Genomic DNA, 11336 nt, shown 5'->3' with positions numbered 1-11336 from the left:
AGATAAGGTCAACTGTAGTTAATAAATAACCTTCCCGAGTCTGTGCTGTGATGTCCTGGGTCTGTGCAATGTAGGCAGCTAATACCAATCCCCACCAGACAGCGTAAGATATATAGGGAATTAGCTTCCCTGCTCCTTTCTCACTGTCAGCTAATGCTGACACATGTTTTTCCAATCAGTGTAAATTGCTTTTCAGAAAAGAAAGGAGGGCCGATATTGGGCACCCTGCTACAAATCCCTCCGCAGACTGGAAGCAAATACAGAAATTATATATATATTTAAAATAATTATAATAATGGGCATACACGAGCTGAAGAAACACGATTGAATGAGTGAATGAATCGTTGGCAGGGTAGAAGTGATTGGCCACAGGAGCCAACAGATTCAGTTTTACAACAGGTTTTTTAACAACCCATAAAAAAAGAGCTGCAAGCTTTTCTATCAGGGTGATACCCACTTGGATTGTCAGGCCTGCGAAAGGGCATTTGTTATGTGTGTCTAATGATGTTGGATCGGTGTATTCTGCAGCCCGGCATTGTTTTCTCTGGAGAACTGAGTCTGCTCTACCCGTTGGTTACTTGTTGTACTGGACGAGTACAAAAGAAAGCGAGAGAGAAAAGAGAAAGTGTGCTAAGTGCCTCTGGTGCTCATTTTACGTATTCATAGATAGGCTTAAAAGAGTGAGTACACCAGAGCATTGATAATCCCAGTGTTTTAATGAGTTAGCGGAGCAATAAATGCTAGTGGCTACATTATTAAAAAAAAATTAACAAGCCACTGCTTCAATTCTTAAACTTAAAATAAATCTATTACAATACTGCTGATGTACTTTCTAAGCTGACAATATTCAGTGTCTACAACAATAATTCAGTTCTGCATGTAATATTTCAAATGTGAATATTGTAAAGATAAAACTATTTAAAATCAATTATATTTGTTATTAAAACATTCAGGAATACAAGGTGAATGCTTCATGTACTGTCCATTAGATATTGTGGTTAAGATGTCAACACAAACAATTAATGTTACTAGAATTACAGCAAATGGATTCAGTGCTTGGGTTGTTGTAATATGAAATCAACATGAAGACAGATCTTTTCTTTATGCAAAATACACAGAGAAGCCAGAAGCTATTTTCAGCAAACTCCCTTGGTCACGTAGGGAATGTGGGAGAATAGTTTTATATAGAAATCAATTATTTGAATTATAGAAGGTTTTACGGCTCACTGCGAAGCAGCATTTATGTTTGTATGGCAGGTGTTTGAAGAAAATCAGCCAAACATTAATACTTCGATCCCAACGAAATACAGGTCAGTCAAAACACATCTCAATTGTATATAATAACTGGAAAACTGTTGGAACACATGTGGTGTAACAGTATTATTTTGAAAATACCAGTGATTTACAAGTGATCTGAATACTTTAAATACCAAATTCAAGAAACTAGCTTTCTTAGCTCTGTATTTCCAATAAATTGTGTAATAAGTAATAAGTATATAAAATGCATTTCAAGCCACATATAAAACCTATTTAGAAACATCTCCTGCAACATTCTTACAATATTTAATATAAAGTATTTTGTAGCATAAAGATGGCCTTTTCTTTTGTTTTAATCAGCGCTCATAGGATAATTGAAGTGTCTATAGCATTGTATGTTAATGTCTTATTGGGAATTAGTTGCTAGAAATAGCTTAAGATTTCTTCTGAACATAAGCTCTGATACTATGTCACAATCTTCCATGGGACTGAGTTGAAAAAGCAGTAATTAAGCAATACTTTTGAGGTGTCACATGCAAAGGCATTATGCAGGTGCTGAAGAGAAAAATAATTGAATAATACAGTGTATAAAAGAATGGCCTCGTTTCCATGTTTGCACCGATCACATTAGTCTGAACTTGGCACAATTGAGAATATGTGCCCTTAGCTATGGCTTCTTTACAGCATCTTCAGAAAAACTCTGAAAAACGGACGCCTTCATTGCTGAAGACACTGTAGCTCTCCGCTGGGCATCTGTGTGTGTTTACAGAAAAAAGAAAGCATAATTTAATACCTTGGGCACATCAGACTGGATGATATATCTCCCTACTGTTACATTCAAAGTGTGTTTAACTGACATTTAGTGCTAGTAAATCTGTGTCACTACCATCTCTAATGGCATCCAGCACAAGGTCCGATTCCTACACAATGGGGCCATTCTTCACTCCTGATTTTACTGGGAGCGATTCTTGGTACGCACTCAGCAACTGAAGCATTAGAGAGAAGGAAACAAAGGTCGGGCTGTGAGAGAAAAAGTCAGCGTATCAATAGTTGTGGTCCTCTTGCTTTTAGCCATTCCCAGACATAACTAGAGGGGTCCCTTTCCACTTGTAAGACCTTGACGTGGGCAGGAGATGAGCAGGAATGGGCGAGGAGGGGTACGAGCAGAAACACATTCAAACATAGCGGATATAAATGTTTGATTATTAATGTATTTATTTTAAATGTTTGGGAAGAATATAACATGCTGTTTATTTCTGTTTGCCTGCCTTCAATGACCATATTAATCTTTCATATTTAAAATGTTGATGTTTTAACAAGCCAACAAATACTTATTGAACAAAGTCATATAGCCGTTGGGTTAACTGTCATGTTTTATTTTAAACCTAAAGAATTGCAGAGTCTATATTTCTCCCCAGCCCGCTATACACCGCTTTTAGAGTTGGACGCCAGACAAATATCTCAGTCTGAATTAAATGTTTCATGTGGATCAATACCTAACTTTGGCACATCCCCAGTGGTGGACTACAAGACTAGACAGTGGTACTAAGGAGAAAAGTGTTTCATAACTACCCCGTGCTCTGACAACGACCGTTTGTGAGATTCTCAGTTCAGTTCGGTTCGTGGAGAACACAGTAAACATGTATGTTATGATGGAGTGGGAGAAATAATTTACAGAAGAGTTAAATAAATAAGCCTTGTAAAAAACAGTGAAGTGTTGCTTGTGGTTTGCAGGTTTGGAATTAGCAGTTGCCTTCTGAGGAGACCATCAATTTTCAGTTGTTAATGATAGTTTTAAAAGTGCAGTGGGTTTCTGATGCTATAATTATGGTGTTGGCAAATATGAAGAACGAAAATATACCCGTGAGCGCCCTGACCTGACGTTAACTCATTCTCACACTCCTGGTTTGGATGTGAAGGATAGAGAGGGACTTTGGACCAGCAGGTAGAGCTGATGTATTGAAAGCTTTTGACAGAGCTCCTTAAACTTAAAAATAATCAATACACTGGAAACTAAGTCAGTGGTATGCATTTAATATCAAGTGATCCAAATGAATGATGTTGGAAAGTTTAAATGTATAAGGTGTTTACAATTGCTCTCCAGCACACCAGCTGTTGGAATCGAATCACATCCTTAAGGGCAGTATTAGATGACAGTGTGGTCGTTTGTTGTGCGTTAATTCTTTAAGATGAATCATTTAGCAGATATGCAAAATGATAACCCATAGAACAGAACTCCATTAATGCAAATATAGATTATTTTCAAATTTAAACCAGAGCAAATAGTGCTCATGCCTTCCAAAACCTATAAATAAACAGTCAGGGTTTGGTTTCAGCCATATGCTTCCCTGAAAAAACACATGTAAAGCATGTTGATATGCTGGGAAGCTGGATTTCTGAGGGTTATATAATATAGTATATATCACACCTGTGGTATACAATATGTTGTTTTGTCATTTAGATGTTATGTATATTGTTTTTTTGTTTTTTAAAAGAAAATAAATTAATTCCCTCAGTCCTATATTCACCTGCAGATGTGATTACAGAGGGTATTTTTCTGAGGTCGTGGGGTCGTAGTAGTTGAGTTGCTGTCTGGTATAATATCAGACTAGGTGAGCAATAACACAAGTATCCTCGCTGGCATATTTGAAGTATTGGCCTGCCACACAAGACTCTGCAGAGCTATGGACAGCCCGTGTGTAAAATGAGGAGCCCATCAGTTTTGATTGAGTAATGATGCTATTCAACTCCAGACCAAACCCCTGCTGTTAGGGGTGTCTTGCAGTGTCTGTAACCTCTGCTCTGTGGAAACAAAAGCCTCAAACTTCTTCATCTGTGAAACTCATACTACACAAAGACAACATTGTCAGCTGTAGGGAGTTCATTCGCTGGCAGAACGGAAGCAAGGTGGCCCTCAACCCCCTTTTCTTTTGGACCACATTGTTCTGTTACTTACAGATGCACCTGTGAGCAGAAAGATGATACTATGCAAACAGTGCAGAACGGCCAAGATTTGTGTAACGGTGTCAGCTAACTTTCTAGTGTAATGTTGTCCTCTTTTTCTATATTATTTATTTATCGTCTACAAAAACTTCTCTTCGCTGGTTATATCTGTTTTAATATCATTAACATTTCTTGTACAGTTAGATCACTGCAGAAAAAACATCTGATCACATCCTCTCTCTCCTGTTTTAATAAAGGGAACGTTTCACATATACGGGGGCTAGCAGTTACTTTAGCCAGTGGAGAGAGGTTGTGGGTGTCTGTAATGTGTGCATGTGTGTGTAATTAAGACACAGATGGGCGGTGTGGGAGGAACTGGCTGTACTTATTCTCAGCACAAAATATGATTTTACCAGAATCTAGTTCAAATTTGAAGATACAGCGCTTACTGAGATAAGGATACTGAGCCAGCAAAATAAAAAGCAGCCTAGTGCATCACGTTTCACACATTGCTATGGACAGTGTTCGTGTTTATAAGATACATCTGAATCTGTTTATCAAAATATCTGCATTTATTAATCCCTGGTATTTAACATGTTGTAGCTGCTTCTAATTGAGTAGCCCATTGGATTGGATACAGCAGTTATTGAAAACTGGTGGATGGGTAAGAAATTGTAGTCTGAAGTGAAGTGAACTGAACTGAAGTGTATGCATACAAAATAAATATATTATAAATTAAATATGACATTAATTGTATATTTTATACACACACACACACACACACACACACACACACTTACACACACACAGAAACGCACATACATATTCCGAGTAGGTTAGGGAATGTGTCCCTTCTTTGCGAATGGCTTTAAATTCAGGCTGGAGGCCTCGGGCGCAGGAGAAAGTGGTCAGGGAAAGATCTTGCCTTGAAGCACAGTAACAATGTACTCCCTTGACTGGGCACCTCCTACATGTGTGTGTCTATGTGTGTGTGTGAGTGGGGGGCGGTTATAACTTATAACCGTGTCCTTGAAGATTTTGTGCGTCTCTGCAATTCGCCAAGGTCAGTGCTGTAGCGCAGTGTGGATCAGGTTCGATGGCAATGACTGATCCTACACTGGGATAGAAAAAGGGAAATTGTTATTATTATTATGAAACATTATATTTAGATTCCTGTTCAACTGATGAAAAGTGGAAGTGTTCGAATATATTTTTACTGAACTGAAGATTAATTCTGGAGTTTAATACCTTCAAAGACAAACAGCACTACAAAATATTGGTCAGCACAATTAAATCACCTGACATAAATCGATTATAAAAATATGGTATGTTCCTGTGACGAGAGGTGAGATTATTGCTTATCGCTTATTGAGACGATGCTCCCTGCCACACATGAGCTCTCATTAAGGTCACATCTTGTACAAAGCAGCCACGTGCTTTAATAGAGAAAGAGATTAAGACTCTTCAGGGAATAATTTAACATTTCCTCTGTGTTATTAAATAATGCTTATGACCCTCCTGGTATAGCACCAATGACCTCTTCTCTTTCAATTCCCACTTCCTGGTGTTTTTCCATTCAATATTTTTGGGGGGTTTTGTTATTTTGAACTACAAACAGATTGATGCACGCCTTGTAGTAGTCTTTGGCCTCTGTAGGAAGACACAATGGCGAGACTAGACGATAAAGCACAAATATCAGCCACAGAAGAGGGATGTTGTTTAATTCACAGTCAATTAAGCTCCAGTTAAAAGCAAGGTACTGTATGCACACAGTAGATTGTGCAATAATATGTTTTAATTAATGCATGCTGAGCAAGTTGGGTCAATTGTTATGAAGACAACAACCTGAAACCACAAAACTATCAAACACACGCACACAAACTTCACTTTGAGTGCCAGTAACAATTGTCATGTAACTAGATTTAAAACTAAACGTGATTTCTGTTTTATTTGCCCACAATGGCAGGTCACCACTTTAACCGAAATGCCTTAACATTTAAATAAAAACCAATTTCATATCTGTTTAGTGGAGAATCACACAGTAAATATCTGCCACGTATTCCTCCACGGTGTTATTGCTCAAGAATGTTACAATCTGATAATTTTTAATGTCAACTGATATAAACACGGTACAGTACAGCGCAATTGCAGGTACACACAGATAAGCATTATAAACTGGCATTAATCAAGCAGAAACAAAGGCAGAGCGAAGAGTAAGCACTGCATAAATATGGGGAAACCCTGATAAAACTTCGAAATTACACAGCAAATTTACCGATAAACTTATTTGCTGCAGCTCTCTCAGCCTTGGAAATGAACACTCATTTACAGTAAGAAACTGACGGTAGGTGTTGATTTTTATCTGCCTAAAGACTGCTGATATAATGAAGTTCTGCTTTTTTTCTGCCCCATCGATTGGCCTGAGGTTATCGCACCCTATTATTCTCAGGGCAATCCCAGGAACACCGTAGATAACATTTTGATTCAAGGCAGTAGGGATTTCCCCAGCACTTACAAATATCCCTGTCTACAAAAAAATATGTTTGTCTCCATAAACAAATTACTGTTAACCTTTGTTAGGTGAAACACTTAACCAATTTGCCATGTAAAGGAAAATACACTGAAATATTAATGCGTAGTACAAGCTAAACATATTGTTTTATTACTTCTCACTCCCACCGTGTGGTTTTGCAGCTCTGAAACAACACCAACGTCTTCGCTGGAATTGTGTTTTCTCTGACAGACATTTACCAAGAATTCTCAAACAACCCGAGCTTTAATTGTTTGGTATTCTTTACAAAAGTGATCCAACACATACAGCTCAGTGAATCAAAAAATGTCACTTTGTTGGTAGACGGCATTGTTATCTAGAATATATTGCTATTTTTAACTGCACTAATAGGTAACTGAGAGTTTAAAAGAGACCCTTGAGGATTTATTTTAATTGCATTAGGCAGATGTAAATCAATAAAACGTCAATAGGATCTGGGTTCTGTCTTTCTTTTTAAAATCCAGTCATTAGTCTGTTGCTGACTTGCATGGGGATGTGTAGAATTCTGTGGAAAACAAAACCAAACAATAATACAATTAAAACAGACATTGAACTCTGACTCCTGACTCTGAACAGTGTCCTTGTTTCACCATGACCCAGTTTTTACACATTTTTTTCTATTTGGGTCAATCTGTTCAGGTTCATTTTCTGATGCTGTCTATTGGTCAGAACTGAATTAACAGATGAGACACTAATTTTGTCTAAAAATGTTTTAAACATTTATTAAATGTCTTTTTCTGAGGACACGTGTCACACAGTAGATATTGTATCTTTGATAGTTTGCGATGCTTGAATTAGTCTTGTAATGCCAATATATGTAATTAAACCAGTTCAAGATCAATATATCTATAAATGGAGGCCCATTGTGTCTATTAAATCAATCCATCTTCAGAAGGAATCAGTAATGCTACATGTAATAATAATCGTAGATCATATATATTACAAATGATGGAATTTTAAAGGCAGTTTGCTTTGTGAGGTTGTAAAAGGATGTCAACAGAAAGGGAACATCTAGTCTTTAGACACTCGGATCACATGACCAGCCACCGCCGCCCTTGAACCGATGACCCATTGTGTGCTCCAGTCTGGGCAGCGTCGTGGCTGCGAGCGGCGGCGCAGGATTAGGGGCAGGGGAGGCTGGCTGGGAGCTGCGCAGCTGTACAGTGAGAGCCCCCAGCGCTGGGGCCATCTGTGCCGGCTGCCTCCTGCCAGGGAACCCAGGCTCAAAATAGGTTAGAGCGAGTAATGCGACGATCGATATGGCGGCCGCGAATAAAAACCATCTGATTGACCCAGTGGAAGGCAACTCCGGTCGTGTTGCTGTCAGACCTTCCAGTGTGTGTGTCACAGCTGGCGGGGCGTTTGATGTGTTGGGGAGAAGAACAATGTGAATGTCCTCAGTGCCTTTTGATTTCTTGTTGTGGGACAAATTGTGTAATTCAGGCTTTTATGTAGCTGATAGTAAATATCACCTCACCTCACTCCCCCCATTCTACTACTGCCCTCACGTAAGAAACAGACAAGAGGTATTATTGTTAAAAGAAAGCATCAGTACAAATATAATGGCTTTTAATGTATGATCGGTGACTTGTTCTGCACTGTATTGAAGATATATGTTATGTTTTTACACCCACAACCACAAACACACACACACACGGTTCTGTTTAAGTGTGATATACGAGGTGCAAAGATGTCTTTCCTGGGAATTGTGCTTGTAGTTGTCATAAACAAACGACAGCCAGACCGCTGTTTCTGTTACACTGCGCAGTGACGCTCGTCCGGTATGCTGATCCTCCAGTTCTAAGAAGTGTGTGGCTCTGCTTTGTGTAACCAGAGGAACAATGCCTGTGGTATTGCCTTAACACGAGGAACGCACCAGTGTGTTGAGGAGATGGAAACCAGGAGCAACATGGTTGTTTTATGGACACTAAGTTGCAGCTGCCCTTTTCTAGGAACAGATAGCATTACTGTCTGTTATTTATGGGGACTTTCCATTCGGCAGTGGACTGAGGGGCTGGGTTTTGATCTCTCACCAAATATTTTCATTACATTTCAGCTGACACAGTCGGAGTTTTCTTGATACCACCTATATCAGCTGTATGAAGCTGCCAGAGAAAGAGCAGCTCAATTTCTTACACATTTTCTATGGTCCAAGCACACGCTTTCTATCTCAGGTTATCAAATGAATCCTGCCTAATCAGGGCCGTGGGTAGGGTTTCAGGCCTTTATTAAACAAGGTGTTGTTAGGATCTGTTGAGAGTCATAGCTCAGCTTGAATGATTCAGCAATATACTGAACAGTGTTTTTTTTGGGGAAGTTTGCGTTAAGGGTCGGACAGTTTTTCCCACAACCACTGTCTGATGGTGGATTGGACCCACACTGAAGTGAGTGATGTATTAACAAAATATAAAAGAAACAACCCAAAACCACAATCAGTACCGCGCACAAGACACAAGCAAGCAAGAAAGAAAGAAAGAATGAAAGAAAGAAAAAGTTAGGTGTGAGTCAATCAGTTTAACTGGAAAATGATTTTGGTGATCAGTAAATAATAAAAAAGCTTTTCAAGAGGAAATCCCCAAAAGGAAAAAGCACAGCCAGCGCTAGAGGAGATTCCCATCCAGTGAAACAATGCAGAGTCGTTGGCTGGACTCCAGCCCAGAGATATTCATCAGCCAGGGGAGACCTCCTTCCCCTGTTGGACACAGATATGTTTTAAAGCAACATTTCTTCCCCTTACAAAGTTGTCGCCTTTTAATTCATTTTCTTTCAACACAGCTCTCGTATTGATATGTTCTCTATTTATTTTAGCTCTTCGTTACCAGATTAATTAAACTCTCCTCTCAAAATCAAAATCAAAACCAGACAGATCCCATGTATTTGAAATTAGCTTAATGGCCGTGTGGGCTGTAATCTCCAGCCAATTTGTATGAACTGCTTCTAAACATAGAGCTCTGGAGTCCAATTAAAATGATATGTTTAAAAATATATCCTCGACGTGCCGTGAGCAAGGGCCTAAACATTTGATGAGCTTTGTCTTATTTTTTATACTGGAATGAATGTTTGGCATATATTCCTCCAAAGAAACTCTTAGTTGTCCACTTGCTGTTAAGGTTTAGTACCCAACTTTGCAGAAATCAGTTTTGACATTCTCACAGCTTCCATGCCTCAAGGAAATAGTCCAATTTATAGCCCCAATCCAGCCTACAAATATCTGCAGTTTTAAAAGGAAATAAATAAAGGGGTTTCAATTCACATATAAATTACCCCTCAGTTTATAACAGGCAAACAAATTGACATAATTTGACATAATACATTATATTCCCCGTTATACCCACTGGTGTGGAATATGCCATCATTATTTAACTCAGATCACCACTGCACAACAGCCCCACACGCGCTCAGGAGAGATTACAACACAGACACGAGCCTCACAATGCGAATATTCAAAACCATCTGCGTTGTGCAAACACCAGCATCATTGAGGGCAACACACCACCTGCAGTTGCTCCGCCACCAGGAGGCACCGATACCCAGAGAGGCAATAATCCCTCAACTCAAGGGTCCCATCTCAGACCAGGCAAGGATCAGACCCCCGATCGAATGTCCTGCATTTTACATTTATTGCACGATCTGCTTGAGAGACCCTTGAATCATTTTTATTTGGCAGTGCTCTCTATCTATCTATGTATGGGGAGAATACACTCTTTCACATGTTTATAAGAAAGCAGGGCTGCCAGATTATTCTTAAATGTACGTGTATTGTCTTCTTGACCATTCTGTTATAAAATATGATTAGTCTTTGGGCTAGACCAAATCAAAGCTGACCCACCCCCATTGATTTTTAGATAGCAGAAAGTGGTGTCTAACAATAAATTAAAGCGAGATAGTGTACAGATGTGTGCTTTGCGATTCACAGGCAGGTCAAAGTTTCGATTTGGTCTAGCCCTTAATCTCAGATTATCACAGCCAATATCACTCATATGTTACCAAAGACTGACCCATATGCATTTAAGCATTTAACTTCTCACACAGACTGCTTTTAGGGCTGTTTTTAAAGCTCTTGCACAACAGATGTTTAAGCTATAAACCACTAAAGGGGAAGGACCAGCTCTGGGTACTGAATTCATGATAACAAATTCCGGTTCCCGAGTCTTTCAAACAGGTGCACTGCTGGTTAAATTGAGCACTTGATGCGAAAAACATCTCTGACAGGAAGTGTGCTTCCATTTGCCGTCTTATCGCTGTCCTCAGTCCTCTGAGAAGGATGATCAACAACAGATGGGCGGGACATGTCAGCGCTAAAGATTTATTTAGGAAACCCCAGATTTAAGATTTAGATCTTTAGATTTAAGCTAAACATTTATTTAAAAGCTAAATATGTATTTTGTGAGTCAAAGATTTAAGTTAAATATGTATTAATGTATACTTGATAAGCAATGATTATTGACAAGTAATAATTATGATCATTAAGGTCATACATATTTTAAAATATTTTTTGTAGCTGGTGATGATTCGAGTGATGCAAATGTTGGAATACATTGCGATAAAAGTGATCACGGCAATTGCAGAAATGTTCCCCATTAAA

This window comes from Amia ocellicauda, chromosome 2 (genome assembly GCF_036373705.1).
Source record: "Amia ocellicauda isolate fAmiCal2 chromosome 2, fAmiCal2.hap1, whole genome shotgun sequence".
In the NCBI taxonomy this organism is placed as follows: Eukaryota; Metazoa; Chordata; class Actinopteri; order Amiiformes; family Amiidae; genus Amia; species Amia ocellicauda.
The sequence above is the reverse complement of the archived record's forward strand: the minus strand, read 5'-3'. Positions refer to the sequence as shown.